We start from the raw sequence: 13110 nt of genomic DNA on the forward strand, positions 1-13110 counted from the left end.
ATATGTGTCCTTGACACATGTTTTTGATGACAAAACCTAAAGAAAGTTGTCAGACTATAAGGAGAAGAGTTTTTCCTCTGTTGTTGGACAGAGACAGAATAGGCAGTACTCTCTGCCACCACAGGGTGGAAAACCTGAGCCATGTTTGTGAACGTGGGTTCACTTAAAATCCACCTGACCTGCATTTCTCTGTCAGTGGAGGAAATAAAACTTTTAATAAGGGCTTTTTTTAGAAATTGGAAAAAAATAGAAAAAAGGGCAGAACAAACATGGAAGCTAAAACATCTCTGTACTTTTTACATGAAACAAATTAGTCTTGATCAGAAGATTTTTTTTCACATAGCCATTTTGCCTTCATAATAAAACAGGATTTCATTTAAAATAAATAAGGAAGGATGCACATTACCTTTTAATTGAGGTAATAAACCTTTGATATACCCATAAAACTAAAACAGTGTGCTTTGTGGCATTGTTCCCCTTATTTAGTGCAAAATGATGGTCAGAATATAAATTCAGATGTTTCTGTTTACTCACCAGTAAAAGATCGATATTATGTGAACAGTGCAGGAACCAAATCTGAAAGCACAAATGAGGTCAAAGAGGCACAAAGGACAGGGCAGTTTGACAACAAACTGTCTACTACTGTATATCTTACTGCAGAACCCCATAGCTGAACGCAAACCTGTTCACAGATGTTTAGAAGATAAATATCTGCCCACTAAAGCGCGATAAGTGATGTATGTGTTCAGTTCTAATGGTGATGGTCATAAGCTGGCTGTGTTTAGCTTTGTTCATCCTTCTGCATTATTTAAGAGATGCTGGAAACATCTGAGGACTGCTGAGTCAGCTCATGTGGCAACCTACGTACAGTGCAAAATGCTGCAGTGCTTTAAGTGTCCACTTGAGGCTGTGTCCAAAAGCAAGAAAAGTTCCATTAACTATCAATAGCTCACGTCTTTATTAGCACACACTGTACAGGAGTTTATTTTTTAATAACTCACCTGTTTTTATAGTACAAAGCCCAGATTTATACATTATTAGGGGAGAGTTGGGTTGACTGACAGGTGGGCTTGTTGCAGCTGTTAGCCAGGTTGCCAGACCTCTTCTTCTTTGCTCCTAGATTCAAAGTTAGTTTTGATGACTGAGCTTCAGTGCTCTGCGTGAGACCTTGTTTCATACAATCTATGGGTCATCCTCTGCCACTGTCCTTGAGATGAGTCCACTGGCACCATGCAGATGTACAAGGTTAGCAATGCATGTAAAACAAAGGCAAACGAAACAAAGATAAGTGTGCCTACCTGCTGGAAGCAAACAGGTAGGGTTTGAAATTCTCTGATTATTTGAATAACTCTTTGATTCACAGCTCAAAGCTTACTGGGGTATGTGAACAGTGTTGGCAATGCCACATATTTTTACAGCATTCATACAAAAACATTGATTTAATATTTAGAACTTAAAACTTGTGGGAGCTGTCTTGTTTGAAAAGACTTATACTCCAGGTAATAAATGACCTGTGAAGGTGGGACCCTGGGTGAATTGGTTAATGAATGATAAAATACAAATATGGTGTTGCTTTATCACAAGAACAGCAGAATATTTTGACCAAACCGAGTATACATCAGTCTCCTACAGTCAAGTGTCCTTCATGCTGACTTATTGTGACAATAGAAACTCATTGGATTGGTGCTGGTGTGAAATGTCAAACACGATTAGCTGTGATTGTCTGGGTGAGCTTTACAACGTGTCTGAGGAACACTTATTTGGATCAATAACATTGATTGACTCTAGTGCTGTGTAGATGTTGGGATTAGAGGTATTGATGTGGTTGACCCTTTGACCTCTTGTTCTCTGGGGGTCTTGAGAGGACAGGAAGCTGTAGAGATCAGTTCCTTGTTGGAGCATCACCTTTTCCACTCACATGTACTTTTTCCCCTTGCCCGGTAGTGGGTGACGGGGCCCGAGGCATGCTGGGATATGGGAAAAGAGAGGAGGCAGCACAGTCACACACCTCTGAGTGATCCTGCTCTGATGTCTCTGGCTCGAGCTGTGAGCGGAAGCTGCGATGCCAGAACCAACTGTGGACGAGGACACGGGAAATGAGGAGACGGGTCCACTGAGCGATGTTATTACTGGCACTCAGACTGGTGGGTGTGTGTTTGTGTATGCCTGTGTGTGTGTGTGTCTGTCTTTAAAAACTGACGGACTGACTGACCACAGATCCCTCTGCTGTATGCATGATTTGTCCCATTCTTTACCCGCCAACACTGTGTAAGCAGCGCTTCTGTGGGCCAGAGGAGAGTCAGTGACAGGAAGTGACCAGTTTATGTGAACAGGACAGAGACAGAGGGTCATCCATTTCTGGTTTTCACCGGATTATGTAATCTGCAACATTGGAGTAAGACAAAGACAGTGAGGGGTCAGTGAATAAATTGAGTGCATAACATGAGAACCACTTTAAAAATAGTCACAAAGAGCATATAAATCATAACCAGAGGCTTTACTGGTAGTTAAAGAATACTTCAGACCACAAGATGATTTTCATCCAGGTTGCCAGAAACCCTCTTAGGCTGTTTGGTTCATCATTATTTTAAAGGCATTTGACTGATCTTCTAATTTTTACTAAATTAATTTAAAATGATTTAATAAGGCATAAGTACCCATGTATGAATCATCTACAAAGGCTGACTCATCAGATATTGGCGCCTAAAAGCAACATTACTCACACGTTCAAACAATACAACTACTTCAAAGTTAGTGCAATTTTTCTTAATTTTCAATGTAAAGAAGACTCATACAATAATTAAGAAAAAGTTTAATCCTCTTCCTTTCTGAAACTCCAATCAGTGTAATTAAAAGTTAATGCCTAGCAGTCTTTTCTTTTGCTGTGTTCTCAGCTCTAGTGAACATGGCTGACCTATGCCATGGTTACTCTCAGTACACAAGCCTGGATGGCAAAACATACATGCACACAGCAAAAAATATTAAGTCAAGTTAACACTGTCAGAGTTGTTAGCTGTTTTTTTTTTTTTGGCCACCCTTATCTGTAGACCACCCCTTGTCACAGGCTGGGCGTGACTAACTTGTTGGATAACTTCATTCATGGTGCAGAGGTGTCTAACATAAAAAAAACACTGAATGTATTAAGAGTGTCAAGCAACTCCGACACTGAAGGCTATTTAACTCAGAATGGAGTTAAAAATACACTTTGGGGGTTAAAATCAACACTGAAATGTTCATCACTGAGATCTCAACACCCCAGATTTTGCTGTTCAGTAAATGAAAAATCTTTCACTCTTGTCCACATAGTCTCTGTGGTAATTTTTGTGGTGTGCATAGTATACATGCAAAGCTTATACACAGGCAGTAAGGTTTGTTTGTTTATTTTTTGTTGGTACAAATGATGAGCCGGCATGTTTAAAGCCACAGTGAGATTGCAGCATATTTATTGAAGCACATATCCTGTTTGTGTGGTCGGTAAAAGAGATGGCATTGCTCAGTTTGTTCTTGTTGTCCAGTTGCTGTCTTGCCAGCAGGTCAGAGTGTTTAACATTGTTGCCTGAACATCTTAGTGAAGCTGCTGCATGTCATTCTGCCACAGGAGCCTCCACCTCTTCTTGGATTGAGATTTTATGTCCAATCACACACAAAGAGAATGAACTATTAATAAGAACCTATGTCCCTTGGCTTTTTTTCAACAGCACCTTTCTGAATTGCTTTCACATGCACAACGCTAAATATAGAAACCATTAGGGAAAAAATCAGCATAAAAGCTGCTGGACGCTTCACTTCATCTGACTTCTGTAGTTACAATGTTTTGAAACATTAACCTCCCTCAGGGGAATGACTTTCAAAGACCTGTGTTGACCAAAGATCCAGAGAGATGGAAACATAAAACCAGTGCTCTCTGCTCATGAAGCTGCTCCTGACCTCGGGATAATCTCAAGTTTGAAGAATTTACTGCAAATTTGTAATGTCAGCTTGTTCAAAAAACCTAACTCATGGACAAAGTACATAAATACATGTTTTATGAGCTTACTACCACATATACATATCTCATACACCAGAGGTTAATTAACTTATACCGCAACTGTTCTTTAGAAATGGCCTAAAGTACATCAACAACTGATTTTCTGTAAATATCTTCTTTTATCAGCTTTAAATATTGTCCTATAGTTGCTGTAATTATCTTTCTATATCAGCTGAAAACATTTGCCTTTATCAGCTGTAAATATCAGCCTATACCATCTGTAAATATTGTCCTATATCAGCTGAAAATAGCCTTTATTAACTGTTAAAATCAACCTATATAATAATTAAATATGGACCTTAATTTGCTGTATCAGCCTATACTAGCTGTAATATCTTCCTATCTCACATGTAAATATCAGCTTATACCAGCTGTAAATATCAGCCTATATCAGCTGTGTGGGCGTTGAGACACTGTTCATTTTGCATTCATTTTATCCACAGAAAAACTTAGTCTAAGATAATGGTGAAAAGTTATGACATTTAGCACCACATCCTTTCAAATATATTTTTTGCAAACTGTAGCAAACAAGACATGGATTCAGTCTCAGTGGCATGAGCCACTGGTTTCTAAAGCAGAGTTTTAAGTCAAATAGCTGTATCTTAAAGACATCTCAAATGTCTTTTGGTGAGTCTAGTTATAGACTAAGAGGTGGAGCTGAGTGAGATGGACCTCTAGTCTCCTGGCAAACAGCTATAACACATCCAACTGTCAGTCAATCCAGCTCATCTCTAATTCTGCTTAAATCTGCTAAATCAGAGTGGATGAGTGTTAACTATTTCTGACATGGCTATTTCTGCTGTCCAAATGTTCATTTTAATATGGGTGTTGATGACACTTCCTGGTCCCATTCTCACAGGGCTTTTGAAGCTGGCCTAAAATAGACACTTAAGGAACAGTTGTTTTGTGCACTTATGCATTAGCTTCAGATTTCAGCAGCAGCGGCTGCATGCTTAAGAATAAATTATTAACATCTATCTTATTGAGACCAAGATGAGCAGATCAATATATTTCTTGTGGGTATTTGGAATGAAGCCACAACTAGCAGGTAGTTGTAGATAATGTGGCCATTTCCAAGTTGCTCATCCCCCTACAAGTATTTCTGAAACTTGACTGTATGTAACACTTTAAAATTGAGGAGGCCTTTTTGGGCTAAGGACTGACAGTCTCATTCAGTATCATGCAAGAATTATTTTTGCCTGTACAGTTGATTTTATGTCCCTGCCATGTTGCTAAGAGTTACAAGACTTCCTAAACTTACCATGCAATTGAAACAGAGCAATACGACCCAGCACATACCCATTATTAAAATCAGACTCTAATGTTAATGTCTGAAATCAAAGAGTAGCATTCAGCAGATCAACGTAAAACCGCCATTTAAAGAAAAACCCTGCACATGCATCACTCTGAAAAGTGGATCTCAAACAAGTAGAAGTAACAAGAACACATTTTTGGCCATCATATTCTCTGGAAGAGCTGATATTAATTAAAGCAGATCTATGGTAAATGCGTCAGTCCCAACTTTGGCTGCTGATATGAACTCATGAGCCAGTGTACTGTAACTGTCTGAATGTACTGTTGATTCTGCGCTGTGCTTCCTGCTTTGATAACTTCACCTCACGCATCATAAGACCTGCTGCTTCTGACCGGTCTCACTCATCAAACCACCGCATCATTCAGGAAGTTCAAACTCTGAAATGACTCAGTGGTTAGCTGCCTGCAAGCTGTGAGAGAGAGGAGAAGTTAGTGGTTAATGAGCCTCCAATTATCTAACTAAAATGATTGATGAGTTAAAAAAATGGAGACAGCATTGAAAATGTTCAAACTCTCGCAGTGGTGATAAAGGGACATGGAAAGTTCAAATAGCAGAACTTTGCATGCAGAACACCTAGTCTAACTCGGTCTGACTGAGGTGTGTTACACCTTATCCTGAATATACACGACACAAGCAGCAGCAACAAAATCAGCTTGACTCAACCGAGTTCCTTTTGTGATATCCTGACAGCATGCAAGGGACGCATAAAGCTGCATCAGATTCTGGCCAGCACGACTAGAGCGACACCCCTCTCTGCCCTTGCAATTAGACGGGCAAGGAACAAAGAGAGAAGTAGACAAGACATTTTCATTTATTTATTTATCCTTTATTTTAACAAGGAGGACCCACTAAGACTGAGGTCTCTTTTCCAGGGGTGCCCTGCAGTTACACAGAAACAGAGCAAATGAAAGCAATAACACAGCAATAACAGTATCAATTACAAAGAAGCTCATACAAAGATTTGTACTTACAAAAAACAAACAAACAAAAAAAGACAAAAAGAAAACATCAGAACTGTCAGACAGCATTATTTTTTTCACTTTCCTTACTCAACATAGCTTGTTAGCATGTTTTACATTGTGGAGATAGCTGTGTATTTATAATATAATTGTTTAAAGTGTATTATGCTCTGACTTGTGTCAACAGAGACAAAACTATTTGATTTAAAGCTGTCAAAGTCTTGTCTTGTTTGATCGCTTTAAAATAAAAGTAGTTGATGTTATACTGTTAACAAGGGGGGCCTGAACAGTGGTGCTGTGTGTGCAGAACTTTACTCTTAATTTATATACTCTTAAGAAGTAGGTATACCCTCCATTTTAAAGGGGCTATACTCTCTGTCTACTCCATAAAGACTAATAAAGAAGACTAACTGGACTATTTTAACTTCAAGTTACACTGTAAAACTGAGCACGCTGAAAATGCTAAACATTTGTCATGACTCACCATTAAAAGTTTTAAGGTAGTGGATATATCTGGCTTATTTGAGATCTTTTGACTTTCTGAGTCTTTAATTTGATCTTAATGGACGGTACTTCACCCTCTTTTATGCCTATTTCTGCTTTATTGATGGAACCTTGAGCACTTTAATGTTTTAATGTTTTACCTTGTTTCTGGCATGTTTGTTTCACTTTTCAGGGGATGGTGGGGGGGTGGGTTGTTATGTCTTAGGAGGTTTTAGATAACCTTCATTTTTCCTGTTTTTTTCTTGTTGTTTCTGTCCTGTGATCTGCGTTTTGAAATGGATGTTGTAATCTCACTGACTGCATAACAAATCTACCTACAGGTACAAATAAAGTAACCTGAACATGAACCTGATACATTTTTTAGTATGACTCAAGTCATATATAATTTACATGTTTCTCATCCACAGCAATTTCTGTTCATATCTATAACATAATTTAAATTTGCATAATAATGCCACCTGAAGTAAGCTGATTGATTGACTACAAGACTGAATGGTGCACTTTGACCCTGGAAGTGCTCTTCCACAGAATCACTAAGTCATCTGTGTTATTTTTTAGTTGCTCCCCACAGGCAGCACTTCTCTAACTGAGAGGGTAACTTCACTCATGTTGCAGAAGTGTCTAATACCTGAAGGCATTCTGGGAAATCTCTGCAGGGATGATTGTCAAACAATTACAGTACAATGACAAAAAATGCTTTGAGTGATCGATTACTGTTTAAGACAAAAAAATGTGTCTTATCAATTCAGAAAAACAGAGCTGAAATAGCTATTTTGGATTTTTAAGTTAACAAAACTCATTCATCATAACAGTCTTTACTGTTCAGTGTTACAGTGTGGGCGGAGTCAGCATTTTGGATATGGTTTCTTCCCCGCTGATCTTCTTAACATCTCTTCTAAAAGAAATGGATGACCCCTGTGAGATCATGCAATCTTTTCCAGATGAGTAGAAAAGAACATTTCATATTCCTGCTAATGCACCAACTAATTCATTATTTTTTTCATTGGATGGTGTGATGGAAAAGGTTATTATAATTTATATCAACATCAAGAATGATTGTCCAAAACAACACAACAAACAGAGTAAGAATTCAAATCTGGTTTATTTTCAAGTCATATGGTATACAAAATTCTTTGTTAAGACGCTCTACGGACATAGTTATTATGACAATGTGTTCTTCCTCACACATCAGTGTAGAAACAAACATACAGTTTAGAAAAATACACTGTCATGATCCTTTTCATTCATAAAAAGCAGTCGCATAGGTCACAGGTTAGAAGAGAGGGAAAAGTTAGTTTGTTCATTTGGATGCTGTAACATTGTTACATGGTTGCAGACAAACTGAAGAGCAAATAGAGAAGGCAAAGGCAGGCTAACCAGCATCAACACAGTGTACCAGCACTACTGTTTCCCTTCAGTTTTAGTACTGAAACATACAGTCTGCTAGAGCAAACATTCAAACATCTATAAGCCACCTTCCATCACATTAATCATCATGTCAACTGGGTTTCTTTAAGACTTGTTAGAACATAAAACACAATTAAAAGCTATTTTTCAAGTTAAGACTGTAAAATGATCAGATAACTTTATACCAGCTGTTTTCAGTATATAAGTACCGTATTTACCTTTTAGCTGAGCAGACTTATTTCTTTGTCTTTACATTCATCAGGTTCAAACCAAACCCTCACAGTAATTCATCCATATCAGTCAGGTATGATGAAATGTCTTCATTCTCCTCGTGCATGTGGGTAAAAATCTGTTTAATAGTTTCATGCATGGATGAAGACAGAAAAGTTTGTGTGTTAAACGGTGTAGTTGTTATTAATGCCACATTAACAGCAAAATCATTGAAGCCTTCTGATTGGATGGACTGGTTAGCTGTGGAAGCTTTAACATGTTGGTACGTTTGAAGGCTGCTAAATCAAAGTGCATTTTCAATGGCAGGCATACACACATGAAAAAACACTCATTATGTGTGTGCGTGTGTGCATGAAGTTGGGTATTTCAACTGAAGATATTTTGTTGTTACAATGAAACTTTCACATCCTGTCAGTGTGCAAATGTGTGAAACTTCATGCCCAATAATCTCAAATCAAAGCTGTAAACATCACAAGTTGGTAGACTTCACAAGTTGTCCTTTCACACTCTTATCCTTCAGGAATTTAACAAAGTTTTTACATGTTTAGACATGACTCCACATGTAGAATTAAAGCAGCTTTAGGTCAGTAAACTGTAAACTTAAACTTTTGCTTTGGAATCGCTCTAACAAAGTGTATCACACGTCAGCATGACTTGTAATAAAACACAAATTAAAGCTCCAGTGAGTTTTTCCCAGCTGGATATAAAACACAGGGATATTATGCTGTTGTCTCATTATGACCTACAAATACCAACAAGAGCATCAGCAACAAATATTGATCATTGTTTTAGTTATTTTCAGTAACTGATACTGCTGCCACAGGGTAACAGACATTTTCGTATCCATGGCAATGGCTAGATGAACAAAACACTCCTTACACATGGACGAAACCAGCAAAGATTTAAAACATAACACTTTGTTCACAGTGCACAAACTGATATTTCCTCATAGATCTTAATTTATATAGCCCATAAAAATATTCACCCACCTGGATGTTTAACCCTTTAACTGATTTTTTAAATCAGTCATGGTCAATATAGTTTGTCGTTTTTTGACTAAAGAAACTCAAAGTGAACACAGATCTCTACAGTTAGACTGACATTACAGTTAGATTAAACTGTAAGTTAAATCAAAATATGTGATGTAAATAAGTGATTGCATTTATATTAACCCCCTTCAACTCAGTATTTACTAGAGTCACCGTTGGCTGCAGTCACAGCACTGAGTCTGTGTGGATAGCTCTCAATCAAGCTTCCACATCTGAACACTGCAATTTTACTTCATCTTTCTTTGCAAAACTGCTCAAGCTTTCTTCAACAGTGACATTCTCATAAAGCTTTGACTGGTGAAAAACTCAGGCGACAGTTGCTCCTGAAGCCTGTTACTCCTTCAGAGTAGTCATAGGTGTCCTTGGTGGCCTCTTTCTCTAGTCTCCTTCTTGTACAGTCAGTTGCCATATTACATTAATTTCTTGATGATGGATTAAACTGAACTTTGGGGGATGTTCAGTAACTTGAAATTTTTTTGTATCAATGCCCTGAATTATACTTTTCAATAGCCTTTTCTCTGAGTTGCTTGGAGTGTTCTTTTGTCTTCATGGTTTAATGGTAGCCAGGAATACTGATTAACCAGTGAGTGGACCTCCTAGACACAGATGTCTTTACATTACTATCATTTCAGACACATTCACTGCACTCAGGTGATCCCTTGCATATTTTTTTAGATTGACATTACTTTGTAAAAATCAGTTCTTTTCTTACACATTATGAGTTTTTTGTAATTCTCAAAAAAAAAAAGAAAAGAAAAGAAAAGAAAAGAAAAGAAAAAGCCAAATTATACTGATGATGATTAATTTATAAAATAAATAAGAGGGGTTAAACATCCGGGGGATAAATACTTTTAATAGACACTGTAACTCAGTCTCTCTCTATGGTTCAAAGGGGAACTTTACCTTTAATGTGTTCTTCTGATACTGTTTCCCAGAACATTTGAACATCTAATAAAGCAGTAAAGCCTTTGACAGTCCACTTACTTAACCCACATTACCATACATCATTATAGAAAAACACAAAGTATTGGATCCAGGCAAGTAGTATGTCATGTTTTTGAATAACTGATTTTTTTTTACTGAAAATACAAAAAACAAATGCCATAAAACATCTTATTTCATCAGTTGAAGCAGAAAAAATTATGGCTGAGTAAAGCACATGTATAAGTTATTAAATCAGATGTCCATCCCGCAGTGTGCTATGCCTGCCCTTGGTTTGACAAAAAGTTTAAGGCACAGAAATGGTTAACAAATATCCTCACAGAGACACTCAGTGCTCAAATATCTTTCCACACTAAATCCAGAATCAAAGACGCTTTGTGGTGTTTTCACTCAAAAACTCCTGAAAACCACCTGACTTTACCTGAACTTAAGTTTTTTTTTGCTGTCAGACACCTTGTACAAGTTATAACATGAGGTCAGGGCAAGATAACAGGAGCACATACTCATCTAAAGTCAGGTAAATGGCCAACAGGGACTGGGAGGGGTTGATACTCCTGTGACCCGTTAACGCTCTGTGAAATCATCTATCAGGCAAAGAAGCAGCTCTCTACTGTCCTGAAATGTTGTACAATTGAGTCTTTATATTACTTTTAACTCTGTCCACCACTGTTTTACAGCTGGCCACACACTGCATGATTTTAAGCTCAGTTTGAACCTCAGATTTGCCCCCCTCTGAAGATCAGGGGTGTGTCTCTAGTTGAGGTTTGTCACAAACAATTATTTGTCCAAATAATCTTCAGGTGTATCATGTCCCGGGCACTGATGTAGGTCAGTGGGGGCCCATAAGCAGAGGCTATAGTCTTCAACACACTGGTCCCAGGATCAATTCCCGGAGTCAGTGCAAATTTGGTGCATGTCTTCTCCCGTTCTCTCTCCCCCTATTTTCTGTCTCTCTTCAACTGTTCTATCAAATAAAGGCAAAATGCCCCCAAAAATAATTGTGTGTAATGTCCATACAATTATTTTACAACCTTGAAAAAGTAAATATCAAATATGTTTGCTATTCTCAGTTGGGCCCTCTCCATCCAAACATACATCAACCAATAAACCAGAACCATGTAGCATCATCACAGGATGTTATGTAGTTTAACTCACAAACACAAACACAACCTTACGGCCAGCTCAGCCAGGATTTCACTGCCATTCTTCTCCTAAATTTTTATTTTTTTGCTGCAACTGTAACACATGCAAAGTCAGCTAGCTAAGGACTTCGTCATCCTATGAGTTTTATTTTCTTTGGAAGTCACACAAGTTTCTGTGAGAGCTTGTGTGGGGAAGATTTCATCGTTGGGGCTTTTCCATTATGACTTTTGTCCAAGCAGTGCCCTAGCTCGCCAGCTCCACCTCCAAATGCACTGCGGTGACATCACAGTGGTTCATGATCATTTGGTAACTCCTCGCAGACATGTTTAAGTAGCAACCACTGCACCAAACTTTGAAATACCTTTTCAGGCGGAACAAAACAACACTTCCGGAAGCATAGCTATTTAAAATCACTGACTCAAAACGCTGCATCATCAGCTCTAGACACGCCTTAAATGGGTAGCTCAGTTGTGGTGGGAAGGCAAACTGCCGGCCACGCTGGGCTGCCGAGTCAAACTAAGCAGAGCCAAGCCGCTCAGTGTAATAGAAAAGACCCATGTGTGATAGTCCCTACAGGCCGAAGGTGTGTGGTGTCACTGTCTGTCGAGTCTTCGGGTGTACATTTGGAGGTTTACTAGATGAGAAATAGTTTCAAACTGTCCTTATGTCTGTGATATCCTGTGTTTTTAACTGAAGATTTGACTAGTGTGTGGCCAGCCTCATACAAAGTTTGGATCAAACTATGCCAATATAATTAGAAGCACATTTCCTTAATGGTGCTGCTTTGAAATATTTCAATATGCAATATTGCAATATTGCAATGATTTTAAGTCTTAAAAACTGACACAAAAAATCAGTATTCTATCCTGCATTTACCTTAACTCTTCTACTAAATGAGCACCTTAGAATCATCCAAATAGATTAGCAGCTGTTTGTAACTTCATCAACATCACAGTACTGACATTTTAGCTCCACACAGAATCACAGCATCTGTCTCATGTGTAGTTTAGTTTCTCTCTGCTTCACAGTCTTCACATCTTTACATTCTGCAGTCATTTGGCACAAAATCAACATCTCGCCATCACTGTCAGCCAACTTTGTAGTTCAGTTATCATCCCTTCACACCATGTTAGACACTTTTCTTTAACAACATTTAGAGTTTCAGTAAACAGCAAACTGAGATTGTCAATAGCTAGGTCCTTCTTTAAAAATGGCACATAAACAAAGACACTTAACTGAGCCATATGTAGATATATATTCTGCCATATACAGTAACTGCACTGACCATGCCATATGCATGTTCAATGGAGAAAAAAACTTTCTTTAAAATCATTTAGTTGTAAATCTGTGCATGTTTAAAGTATTGAAATGTTGCAGACACAGAGGCCTCAGAGTTTTCCACACTCAACTTTTTTGGCCACAGTTTTTTGGAAATTAAAAGTAATCTTTTTTGCATTAGCTATCAACTCATTCAAAACTTCCTAGCTTTACTTCATGATTCAAGAGATTTGGTTGATGTACACACAGTATGAA

This window comes from Cheilinus undulatus, linkage group 1 (assembly GCF_018320785.1).
Source record: "Cheilinus undulatus linkage group 1, ASM1832078v1, whole genome shotgun sequence".
NCBI classification, from domain to species: Eukaryota; Metazoa; Chordata; class Actinopteri; order Labriformes; family Labridae; genus Cheilinus; species Cheilinus undulatus.